This window comes from Apium graveolens, chromosome 9 (genome assembly GCF_009905375.1).
Source record: "Apium graveolens cultivar Ventura chromosome 9, ASM990537v1, whole genome shotgun sequence".
Taxonomy (NCBI): domain Eukaryota; kingdom Viridiplantae; phylum Streptophyta; class Magnoliopsida; order Apiales; family Apiaceae; genus Apium; species Apium graveolens.
In genome coordinates, this window is record NC_133655.1 from 260,930,223 (window position 1) to 260,943,934 (window position 13,712).

The 13,712-nt window shown below is 34.3% G+C and overlaps 1 pseudogene; it reads left to right on the forward strand.

Moving 5' to 3' along the window:
- Positions 1-1,477: 1,477 nt before the first annotated feature.
- Positions 1,478-11,321, forward strand: LOC141682675 (vacuolar sorting protein 39-like; annotated as a pseudogene).
- Positions 11,322-13,712: the final 2,391 nt, after the last annotated feature.

Consider the following 13,712-nt stretch of genomic DNA (forward strand, 5'->3'; position numbering starts at 1 on the left):
ATACTCTTGCTGAGTCTTGCGGTCTTGCCCTACAGCTTCCTGGCTTATCCACTTTGTTAGCGGAAGATTCCAGTGAACTCTATTGTCTCCGCTGTCTTAATATCTCGCCTTTTTATATTACTCAGCAGCTTTCATGGAGACATAGAGGCTCCCACAATTTTGTGTGGAAGCAGTCAATTCGCTTGATATTATTTTCATATCTTTTGCTAACTTCAGTAGTAACTCACACTTTGATGTCAGCTCAGCAGCTCATTCTACATGTGTTTTACTTTTAAATTCCCCCAACAACTCTATAGCTTCATTAGATTCGGATAACATGCTTGATTTGTCAGCATTGATGTGTGTGAGGATTAGTTCTTCATTTGTTTCTGCTGTTTTTCCTGATCAAATGCCTCCAGATGTTATTTCTCTAGAAATTCATTTGTAAGAAGAATCTCCTACAACATATCATCTATAGCACTCAGGACTTCATCAAGATATAACATTCCTTTATGATGACAAAAGTAGTTTTCTTTCCTACATAGAAATTCAGGTTGTAATTTCCGTTTCCGATAAACCAAGTTTTTTGCTGCCTTTGTCATTATATCATCAAGTTTCTGTTGCCGGCAAGCTGAGGGCACTGAGTTAAAACTTAATCATTTAGGTGTAATGCTAAGAGGGTTATTCTTTCTTTGAAGAATTGTACAAAGTTGAAAATTTCCTAACAATTTCTTCTAGTTCTCCTCTTTGTTTTCTGCAGCCTCCACAAATTTGGTTTTTAGTCCATCTATATGTGCTTTTATTTTAAAAAAAGCGTCTAAATATATGAACAGTGTCTAACAGAGCAATAGCTTCGACAAATTAAATAGCGATGCTATTAAACTTCACAAAGAACATGAAGGGTCATATCAAATAAACAACTACCAACCCTAAAGTTGTAAGTAAACGTATGTTACCATTTTGATTTTTTTTTTATGCTTGTTTGGATGATTCAATCTAAAGTCATGGCAAAAGCGAGATGATGTTTCAAGGCTTTAGACATTGTTTTCTTCATTGCGAAGATTCTTAGTTGATGACTTGTTTATAGCTTTTAAAGTCCCAACTAAATAGGTAACTTGTTAAAATGGTGAGTAGTTTAATGTAATGAATGGGCTCTGAAAATGAATGTGGAGCTGCTACGGTGCAAAGAAATTGAAACAAATTAATAGATACAAAAATGCTTCAATAACGGAATAGACAACATTCACTGCCATACAGTAGTGGCATATTAACCCCTGCCTAAGCAATCCGTAATGGTTGATATCAGCAAGAGTTTCTTACGATTTAATTTATTTATATAATCTATTATCCCTCTGTCTTAGATGATTACTTAACGAAAGCAATATTTTTCAGCGTAAATACTAAATACACACCGAATCAAAACTTTAAAAACTGCAAGCAAGTCGTTAACATTCTGTTAAACACACTCCACTGCAAAGAGCCAGTGAACAAAAAAACAATGGTGCACAGCGCTTACGATTCGTTTCAACTCCTCCACAATTGCCCCTACCAGAATCGACGCAATCGGATCCTACAATCTCAACCTCCTCGTCAGCTGTTCCGCCGACGGTTGTTTACGCATCTAATTCTCTTCACTAAGAATGGTTGCTATGGAGGTTATTGCTGCTGCTCGTTTCGCTTTCCGACTCTATTTCGTTTCATAGATTGCCTAATTTGGAGACTATTGCGGTTATTACCAAGGCCAAAGGTGCCAATGCGTATGCGTGGGATGATCGCAGAGGCTTTTTGTGCTTCGCTAGGCAGAAGAGAGTTTGCATTTATCGACATCATGGTAATTGCCCTTTTATTTCTTATTTTTTCAGAATCGTAATTTGTATATGTATGTATGTTCTCTTACTGTTTGAATTTTGTTTTCGACAATTTGTTTGATATGTCGATATTTGAGGAATTAAAATAGCACCTTAATGGCTTAATCTAATATTTGTGAATGGAGATAATATGCGCGTTGGGGGTAAGGCTGAACATTCGGTCGCTTCGGTCAGAAACTGAACCGAACCGAACCGAATTAACCGAAAACTGAAGTGATAATTTTTTCCTAACCGAACCGAACCAAACTTATGCACAAACCGAACCGAATTATTTCGGTTAATTCGGTTTGGTTTCTGAAAACCGAAATATTTAAAATTTTGTCAAAATAATTTAAATGAAAACAAAAATAATTCGAAATATTAAAAGAATACATATTATATTATATCATATATGTAAAAAATTTAAGATACATACATTCACCAATTGAAAATATATACAGTCTATTTTTTTGTTTATATTTACTATATTATATATATATATAAAATATAATTCAAAAATATATATATTTAGATTTCGGTTATTTCGGTTAAACCGAATTAATTTTTAGATTAACCGAACCGAAAAACCGAATTAACCGAAATTTTTGAAAAAAATCAAAACAAATCGAACCGAAATTATACGGTTTGGTTCGGTTTTTTCGGTTTCGGTTCGGTTTTGCTCACCCCTGGGGTTAATACTATGTGCCAGGTTTTGGAGACTTAAATAATTTTTAAGTTTTTTTGAAAATTTAAAATTTATTTAAGTAAACGGTATATCAATTTTCTAACAACAATATAGGGACTACTACAACACATACAAGTCTATAGTTTTTTTGTCTGTATAGAGTGTTTTGAGTTGGTGTGAACACATTGCAGGAGGGAGAGGATTTGTGGAGGTGAAAGAATTTGGGGTACCAGATACGGTTAAGTCGATGTCTTGGTGTGGGGAGAATATATGTTTGGGAATTACAAAGGAATACATCATACTAAATTGTACCAATGGGGCTTTGACTGAGGTATTTCCATCTAAGAGATATGCTACGCCTTTAGTAGTGTCTCTTCCATCTGGAGAACTTCTGTTAGGAAAGGTAACCTCATCTTTCTTTTCGCGCATGGAAGTTGTTTTAATATATTAGCGGACTTTTCTCATTATAATTATCAGTTGTATATATGATGGTCGATGTGATCAGACTATGTTGTCAATAGTAACATTTTCTTGTCTCATCTTAAGCAATGCTGCTACTTTACACCCATCGGAGTCAGATCCAAACTATAACCAAACACACTTACTTATGTCACCATATCTCATCTTATGAACATGTTCTTATTAGTGAATAGTCACCCAACTTTCAGTTTCGCATGTCACCCTCACTGTCACGCCACAGAAAAATATCTTCAAATTATACTGGAAGTAGATGCACAAACACATGTCTATGCATTCACTTCACACATTACATCCTAATTATGAGGCTTGCATGCTCATCAAGGTTTTGCATACTCAGCTTCTAGTATCGACATTATCTTTGGACCTCTCCTATTCTGGCATAAATCATAACTTGTCTTTAGTTGGATCTTCTTCTTTTCTGTTACTAGGACAATATTGGAATGTTTGTGGACCAAAACGGGAAGCTTCTTCAAGAAGGCAGGATTTCTTGGTCTGAGGCCCCTGCAGTTGTTGTCATTCAGAAGCCATATGCAATTGGTCTCTTGCCAAGACATATTGAGGTAGTCTGAATACTCTGCATCAATATGTGTGTATATTTATAGATAAAAGCTGTGTTTTACATCACTTTCTGCTTGAAATGTGCAGATACGGTTTCTACGAGCTCCTTCTCCATTGATACAAACTATTGTTCTTCGTAACGTTCACTGTCTTGTCCAAAGCAGTAACACAATCATTGTTGCACTAGACAACTCTATTCATGGATTCTTCCCGGTCCCTCTTGGTGCACAAGTAAATATTCATTTGTCATTGTAATTGGTTTTGCTCACTATAACAAACCCAGCAGTATTGAAGCATATCAGTTGTATTTGCAATGCAGATTGTACAATTAACAGCATCGGGTGATTTTGAAGAAGCTTTGTCCTTGTGTAAGCTTCTTCCACCAGAGGATTCAAACCTCCGAGCTGCAAAGGAGCAGTCAATCCATATAAGGTGAATATGCTTATCCATCAATACATTAGTACCACAGTTTTTTTCATATCTAGACTCACTGTTTTACATAATATAAGATTTAAAAATTTTGATTGACCAAATATAATGCACACATTTTTAAAAATGCCATTATAAATATACTATATAGTATATACATACACACATAAGTAGTTCTCCTGCTGAGATGGCATTTTTTTCCATTTATTATAGTGGTTTTTGAGTTTTTTTTTGTAAAGATGGAGCGACTTCCCTACCTGTTTCTTCCTTCCTTCCATACACGCTAAAACAATATCTAGAAAATAGGTCATGTCGACCTCTTCCTCTACCATTTCTCTATCTTTTCCCTTGTGCCAACTAAAGCTTTAGATGAGCATTTAGATACATCATTCTCTAAAAATATTTAGTATATTGCATTTGGGGTGTGTTCGTGTATTTTTATTTCTTTAAAATCAACAGTATAATGTAATTCTTTAATATATCTATCTAAATTTTATAAATTGTACAATACATTTACATGACATGCAGCAGAATATGGTAAGTGCAAGGATACTAAATTACTAATTGATGCAGTTGTAGATTACTGCTTCAGATTTGGTCTTGGAATTTTAAGTATATTGAATGTCAGCAAGTTGTTAAGGTTTATCAGAAGCTATATGCTGATGTACCAAATGTTGTACATAGTTATGAATAGTAAAAGCTGATTATAATGTTTCTCAATTCAGATATGCTCATAATTTGTTTGAAAATGGGAGTTATGAGGAGGCTATGGAACATTTTTTGGAATCTCAAGTTGAAATGACCTATGTGCTTTCTTTATATCCGTCAATTATTGTTCCCAAATCTTCGATCCTTGCTGAAACTGAAGGGTTCATGGACATCACTGGTGATGCTTCAGATCTATCTAGAGGTTCCTCTGGTATCTCAGATGATTTAGACTCTTTACCTCAGTTATCAGAATCTGATGAAAGTGCAGCTCTTGAGTCCAAGAAAATGAACCACAATACACTGATGGCTCTTATCAAGTTCTTGCAAAAGAAAAGATTTAGTATTGTTGACAAGGCCACTGCTGAAGGAACTGAAGAGGTTGTTTCAGATGCCGTGGGACGTCATTTTAAATCTTATGAAACAAGTAGGCATAATAAATTAAACAAGGTAAATATTCAAACATTAGTACCCAACTGCCCATCACATTTTATTATTTCAAAAAGAGTTTTACATATATTCTTCACCACATGCGTTTTATATGCTTGATTTCTAAACTTTCTCCTGAACATGAAACCAAATGAATAGAAACTTCAGATTGGACCACAAAAGCAAATGTTGAATGTGGCATTCCTTTTTCCTCTGCATTTATCTCATCTGATTGGAGATCTGAATTAAACTGAATCAAAGTACTTCTCTAAACTTGCATTGGACTTGGTAGGAATTTTAATGCCTATCTATCTGAAGGACATTAAAAACTGAGAACTGTGTTACTTTTGTTTAGCTCGTGAGGAAAATTAAAATCTTATCCAACTCATCTTGCTCTTAAATTCTGAAATTCTGAAATTCTGGAGTCAAGTGACTTACTTTAGTCACTTGATGCTTAGCTGTGGATGGATACATGAAACTCGAATATGCCTTACTTGTGTAGATTAATAATTCCATGCCCTGATGCAATTTTCTTGGCCAACAGGGACGACTTAATATCCCCATTAACTCGGGTGCCAGGGAGATGGCAGCCATATTGGACACTGCACTTCTTCAAACTCTGATTCTAACTGGGCAGACTTCTTCTGCTTTGGAACTGCTCAAAGGACTTAACTATTGTGATTTAAAAATCAATGAGGAGTTTCTGCACAAAAGGAATCAATACACTTGCCTTTTAGAAATCTACAGATGCAATGCAATGCATCATGAAGCTCTCAAACTTCTCCATCGATTAATAGAAGAATCAAAGGCAGACAAACATTAAACTGAAATTACTCAGAAATTCAAGCCTGAAATGATCATTGAATATCTCAAAGTAAGTACTACTGTATGAGTTAGTTGCCCTGGTTGCTGTTAAATACTTTTATATTTTTTAGCATGTTACTGTCACACAGCTTTTAAACGAAAATAACTTGGTATATCGGACACACACACCAGACATACACATATACAGGTAAATCATTCAGTTTCAGCCTTTCCTCTAAAGGATTATAACTTTTAAAGTATAGACACCAGCAGAGCAATCACGTGTCTCACATATTTTTTCTTGTTTCATCTTGAACCTGAATGGTGCATGATTACCTAGTGTTTGCTCTAACTGAAACAGTAATAGCGTGCAAGTTCTCTGGGTGTTAAAAGCTATTCATATGTTGTTTCGAAAAGCCCGTCTCATGTAAATTCTTATGCAGCCTCTCTGTGGTACTGACCCTATGATTGTCCTCGAATATTCAATGCTCGTTCTTGAAAGCTGCCCGTCGCAAACCATTGAGCTCTTTATGTCTGGAAATATTCCTGCAGATTTGGTCAACTCTTATCTGAAGCAGCATGCTCCGAATATGCAAGCCACGTATTTAGAACTAATGTTCGCAATGGATGAACATGGGATCTCTGGAAATCATCAGAATGAAATGGTATTGAATTTTCTATTGAATTCCTGCTAGATCTACAAGTAATAGTACATATGTTGACTAATTATTATGGTGATACAAGACATTCCTTATTAATAGCAAGGTACTTTCTTTAACAGGTTCAAATTTATCTCTCCGACGTGCTTGATTGGTACACTGATCTCAGTTCTAAGCAGAACTGGGATGAAAAAGCTTCTTGCCCGACAAGGAAGAAACTATTATCTTCTTTGGAGGGTATCTCGGGTTATAACCCGGAGGTTCTGTTGAAGAGACTCCCACAAAATGCTTTGTATGAAGAACGAGCACTTTTGTTGGGAAAGATGAACCAGCACGAGCTTGCCTTGTCAATATATGTTCACAAGGTATATATATGTTAAACCCTCTATTTTTGAGGTCATTGAATCACTTTCCAGTTAGAACTCTGTCATCAAGATTTGAGGTTTGTAGTATGCAAGACCATTTTAGGCTAAATTATGTCATCTAGATGCTATGGATGTTATACTGATTATCAATTCAATGCAACTTCACTGATTACTTACTTGATTGTCTGGACTTGCAGCTTCATGTTCCTGAACTCGCACTATCCTACTGTGATCGGGTTTATGAGTCCGGACTTCTTCAGCAATCTGTAAACACATATAATAATATATACCTCACTCGACTACAAATTTACTTGAATCCTCAAAAAACAACCAAAAAATATGAAAAACGAATCACGAATTTGGTGTCATCCCAAAGTAATAGAACTCCGAAACTCGGTTCTTGGACTATAGTTAAAACAAAAGGAGGTCGATTAGCCAAGAAGATTGCAGAGATAGAAGGTGCAGAGGTCACGCGTATCAGCCCAAGTAGCACTGATAGTGGTAGAAGTGATGGTGATGCAGATGATCGTGGTGAGGGAGAAGGTTCCGCTATCATGCTATAAGAGGTCCTTGATCTGTTGAGCCAGGGGTGGGACCGTATTTATGGAGCACAGGCTTTAAAACTTTTACCAAGAGAGACCAAGCTACAGGTAATGTAAGAACTTGAATATTATTTAAAAATCTGTTGTAGGTTTAAGGTGACAAAGAGGATTTACTTTTTTACTTAGGTATTTAATGTTAGCTGAGCATTTTAGCCCGTATGAACGATTTCCAGCACATATAAATACCTTAGTTGGTGTTTTGGATGATTGGTCAACTTTAGCTATTATTCTGATTTAGGGGCTCAACTTTTTCTGTGTGCTATGATTCCACTAGAGTTCATTATAAATGCCTCCCATTTTGAAAATGTTGGTGAATACCAAGACATACTTAACATTAGGTGCACAAAATTGAGCCATGTAATACAAATATAAGCAAATGATAGTCAAAATCAAACTTAGATGCTTTAAAAATGTATTTGGCTAGATTCTTTTTAGCACTTTAAAATAAATGATGGTCTGCTTTTTTGGGTGGAGAGAGTGCTTCAAGGAAACAACATTACAACACCCTATAAGCAAATTAATTATTTGACATGGATTAACTTTTCTCTTGCTGGGCAGATCAATTGCATTGCGAATTAGTTTTGACTTTTGACCATCGGTAATGTCTTCAAAATGTACCCTGTTGGCTATGGCCCTATGGGTACATAATACATATTAAGTAAAAAGTAAAATTAACATATGATATTTGAACCAAACCTTAAGATACTGCCTAAATGACATTGATATATGTTTTAAACTTTTAGTGCCTATACATATTTCCATGTTTTTAAAGCATATCTAGGGTGATACCTTCGGCAGACTACTCTGTGGGGGAGTTTGAGGTTTAGTTTTTCCCTTTCTATTAGATAAAGGGCTTGTGATTATTTACTTCCTGTTCCTTAAGCTGTTTAAATATACAAAATTGTCAAAAGATATCATTTATCCCCCATATCTGTCAGAGAAGCATCACATAATGTATTTATTTCTTTGTGAAGATGATAATTACTGAAATGGTTTGTGCGTTTTCCAGAATTTACTTCCTTTTCTTGGACCCCTTTTGAGAAAATCCAGTGAAGCATACCGGAATTTGTCAGTTATTTAGAGATTAAGAGAGAGCGAAAACCTCCAGGTACATTCTATTAGTAAACTTATCTGCATTGTTTTTTATATTGGATAAATATTGTTGGACAAGCATTTGTTCCTGTGAACTTTACAACTATTATGATTCTACTAAATTGAGATTTCTCTTAATTTGTTAGGCAAAACATTTTTGTATACATATATTAACTCGACTTTTATAGACATATACCACTACTTGAAATAAACTAAAATTCTTTCGTATATGTTGTAAAAAATCATCAAGCATAACAAATGGAGGCGAACTACAAGAAGAAGGATTGAAGACAGAAAATAAGATTTTAAATCTTTATAATTTAGTTTAGGTACAGTCCAGCTTCCTACCGCTCATTAAAGGACAAGAAATTAACCAGAGATTACAGTTGAACCATATATATGATCCCATCACTTACTTTCCATATACCTATATAATGGAGCCTTAGATAGCACTATCCAAAATTTAAACCATCACCTGTCTAACTGTTGCGCGCATTGACTACCAGGGCCATCAGAGGTCTGGATCTCTGCAAATTATTTGAGTTTGATCTGGATTTATATTTGATTAGTATACCTGTAAAAATAGATATGACTGACAATTCTGAAAGCTTGCCACATAAACTCTGTCATCAGCATTCACTTGCCATCACAACAGCCTGCCATGAGTCATCAGTATTTTGATCATGCTAGCCAAAATTAATGATATAGCTAGGATGTCTCATATCACAACTCTCAAGGATGGAGTTAGAAACCGGAGTTTGGGGTGGCGAAATTTTTTTTCGGAGTAACTAATACATGTTTTTAATTTATTAAATATTATATAAATTAATAAATATTAATTTTAAGAATTTAAATGTACAAAATATACTTGAATTCGTGTATATAAATTCATAACTATTGTAAACATCATTAATATTAGTATTAAATTCATTAAATTTATATATTTTTGAGGGGGCGAAAATTGAAAATAATTTTTTTTTACTACGAAATATATAAATATGTAATTTTTTTCATAAATTTTAATAATAATTTCATGATTATACCGGAGTTTGGGGTGGCGGCCGCACCGCCGGCCATCCCCGCCTCCGTCCCCGACAACACTTGGGTGATTTATTAATGCAAAACTCCACCCTAAAAGTCGCTGAAGCCAATTTCAAACATCATGTCCATTTTAAAATTTGTTCAACAAATATAGTGCTATCTCCTGGTCAGTACTAGCCATTTCTGCTAATCTCTGCGTAAATTTATAAAAGGTGTATGAATAGCTTGATTAGTGCCTCTCATTATTTATCATCTCAATACATTATCTAGTTCCTCCAGTTAAACAGGATACTTGTTGTTTTTCAAAATCTTATAAAAGAGCTTTTTTTGTAGTACTATAACCTTGGTGAATTGTGTTGAACAGGTAAAAGATGAGTTGTATGATCAACGGAAAACAGTTGTGAAGATTGCAGGTGGATAGTATCTGTTCTCTTTGCAACAAGAAGATAGGGACTAGCGTCTTTGCTGTCTATCCAAATGGTAATACAATCGTACACTTTGTTTAAGATATCAATTATCATCTCATGTAGGCTGTAGCATTACCATCCTTTTACAGGCCGCATTAGAAAGAGAGAATCTAGTCCCATGGCACCATGGAAGATATTTCCTCCTGTAAAATAGGTATCCAATGATTGTAACAGGGAAATGGAAGAATTACAAGAGAATGATCATATAAATTGGTTGGTCTCCTAGTTCTAAAAATTCAAAAAACCTAGCGAGGACCTGGTATTTTTTTCCAGTCAAACCAGAATAAAAAACTGACAAAATGTTTCATACAATACGACTACCACAGAAAATCTGAAGTAAGCTCCTCTCCAGTGTGCTAATTTAACAAAACAATACTCTTCATGAGCACACACATATGCTTACAAGTGAATAGAAGTATAAAGATGATTTAGAAGGTTAAATAAGGAACACCATTTCTGGTAGTATGTTGCTTGATCAATATTATCATATCCAGTTAGTTAAAAAAAATTATTTAACAATTTTTGAATTATAATGGTTTCTTAGCTATATTATGTGATAAAACTGTAGTTAGTACGATACAAGATACAGATCAAATCAAGTGTTCATGCTCAGGAAGTAGAACTAGTATACCTGTCAAGCCTATCTCCCTTTCAAGGTCTGGTGGAGTCAACATGTCATAGCCAATCACCGATGAACTGAAACCAGGGGCATACTCGTCAATTAAAGTGAAACATCTTTGTGCAAATGATTCCTGCAGCAAAACAAGCAGTTACTCATTTATGATCTATCTGTAGCTTATACAGGGAGGTTCCAGTGCCAGCAGGACCATACATGATAACAACCTATTTGTGACGATATTAGCCAGCTGCAATATAGAACATATCAAAGGTTGAGAGTTGACAAGCTGTACAGGTTTCTGGTAGGATATTTTTTATCTTGGAATTTTAATTTCACAAAATATATACTCACCCTGTATGCAGGGTCTTCCCAGCTGCCATCAAAAAGGCTTATATGGTGTGTACTGAACAAACAAGTTTATCGCATGCTTTCCTATGAAGGTACAGGTGAATTGATTGCAATAGTTAGTATCAGTAGATTTATCTGAGCAAAACCAATGTAACTGTCAATTTTAAAGCTGGGATATACGAACCTATCACAATAGAAGATAAATTATTCCCGATTTCCGATTATACTAATACATAACAAACCAGGAAAAACTACATTATAGGTGCCGTGGTGTGTGTAAATTTAAGTTACACGCCACACGTGATGCTTTATACTTTTACTTAATTACATTTTACTGTCATTTGTGAAAATACTGTCTTTTGCCTTTCTGGCAGTTTCTAAAGAATAAATCTTTTTGACATTCCAAAAGAAAATCAAAAAATCCAACGTTATAAACTTTAACATTTTCAACATTGTGTAAAGGCAGCGGATTTCCCGAACAGAACCTCTATACTCCTAGGAGTAATGTTGAGTCACGTCCAAACCCTTTGGAACATACTGGGTATATATAGTTTGGTTCGGTCCAGATGATTTAAAAAAAATGACTTCGATATATTTTAAGTATCCCAATGACATGCGAGTAAGGTTCACCCGACCCCTTTCCTTATCAATAGCAAAGCGTTATATTAATTATCATTGTCGAAAGGGACACAGGTCAATACTTTGCAGCTCATACAGGAAATTATAAGCAGGATTTCAGGTCATACATAAAGAGGAAAGAAATAGATAGTTTCTCAGCCAAAAGAAATAAAATTTAATGGGGTGCATAGAAAAATATGTGAGTTACACTGTGAAAAAAGGTTTGAAGTACCGGGGGGAGAGATTGTCTAGTCCAAGACAGAAGGAATCGTCATCTCAATAACAGGCCTCCTGGATGGTAAACCATTTACGGCATCTTGACAGCCAGAGTCAATATCTTCCATACTAACGAGAGAAAAAGTATGAGTACAAGTCTTAGCTTAACTAGATAAATAGAACTAAAATCAGGCATACACTGTTGATAAAAGTATCAACTGTCAAGACTTATTATACATCTATAGCATATACAGTTCACCCTCTCTCTCTCTCTCTCTCTCTGAGTATTTCCCATACTTGCAAGCAAAAAAAATTCTTGAACACAAACACGAATAATATAGCAAACCTCTCAGAACCAATGTGAATTGTTCCCACATGTTGAGGACCAGAACTGGGATCACCTAACTTGCAACAATTAAACTTCGGCAAGCTGTCAACAGCTACATTGATTTTGGTAGTTGCCTGTTCCAGCAAACACAGAACCTTCAATGTCTAATAGCCCATATAAAGCATCAAGGGACCAAAGATATGTACATGGTTACCAGTTTATTAAAGTCAGTTATGTCACAATAATATTGATCCAGTTTATATATAATTCATTGCATTGAAAGTATAAAAGTGAAGATGCACCGTTTACTTTTTCAGCATATACAATGCTATAATTTAGGGTGCATATCACAGCGGCACGGGCATGCCAAGATGGGCATGCCATGACGTCAATTAACGCGGCATGCCTTTTCATGATTCGGCATGCCTTTTTATTATTTTTTTTATTTTTAATAATTATTTTAATATTAGAAATATCCAGAAATAACAAACATAATTTTAAAATATTTACATATATTTTAATTATATCTTTATTATATCCTTAAGAGGGATCTTATCCAAATATTTGGTAGTTATGGTCATGTACCGCCAAAATAATCTCAATCGTTGGATCATAAAGATAACATCTTAGCTGAATAGAAAATAATCGCATTGTTCTAATACTATTCAAACACGAGAATACGATATAATTTCCGAATATGATTCTAAATAGAATTTGATTAGAGGTTCAATCAATTATAAATAAAAAGGATTGTTCTATTAATCCCCAAATACTAAAATATGATGTAATGATATAACAGTAATATGATGCAATGATATAACTGTAATAGCTATATAATATACATGACAAAAAAGTAATTAAATTCAAAATTCGTATATTTTTCAATATCTGTATATTTGTTGAAATAATATTGCAACAAACTGTAAAAAATAATAACAATATAAATACAAACATCTAAAAAGTTATTCAAATTAATTTATTAATTTATAAGCTAGTATCAAAAATGTTATTAATTTAAATGAGTATTATGATGTTATTTGGTTGTTACTGTCAACTAACTTTAATTTTATACTCAAATTCACTTTATATTAGTATAATAATTATTTATTAAATTTTATTATATTTCATTGATAAATGGCATGTCATTTGGGCATGCCTTTTGGCAAAAAACATGCCTATAGACATGCATTCGGGAGTCTAATGACAGGTAACCTATAACATCTCTGGTGGGCACGGAGACCAATATATATATAAGTAGGTAAAGTAATGAAAAGTGATGAAAAGTGGTTAAAGTAGTGAGATCTATTAATATTTAATAATAGATTTGAGAGAGTGGAGGAAGTTAGTGGGTGTAATAGTGTTTTATATTATTAAAAATTTACTATTTTTGGAATGTAAATAAATGGATGGGACGACCCAAAATAGTAACCTTAAAGAAATG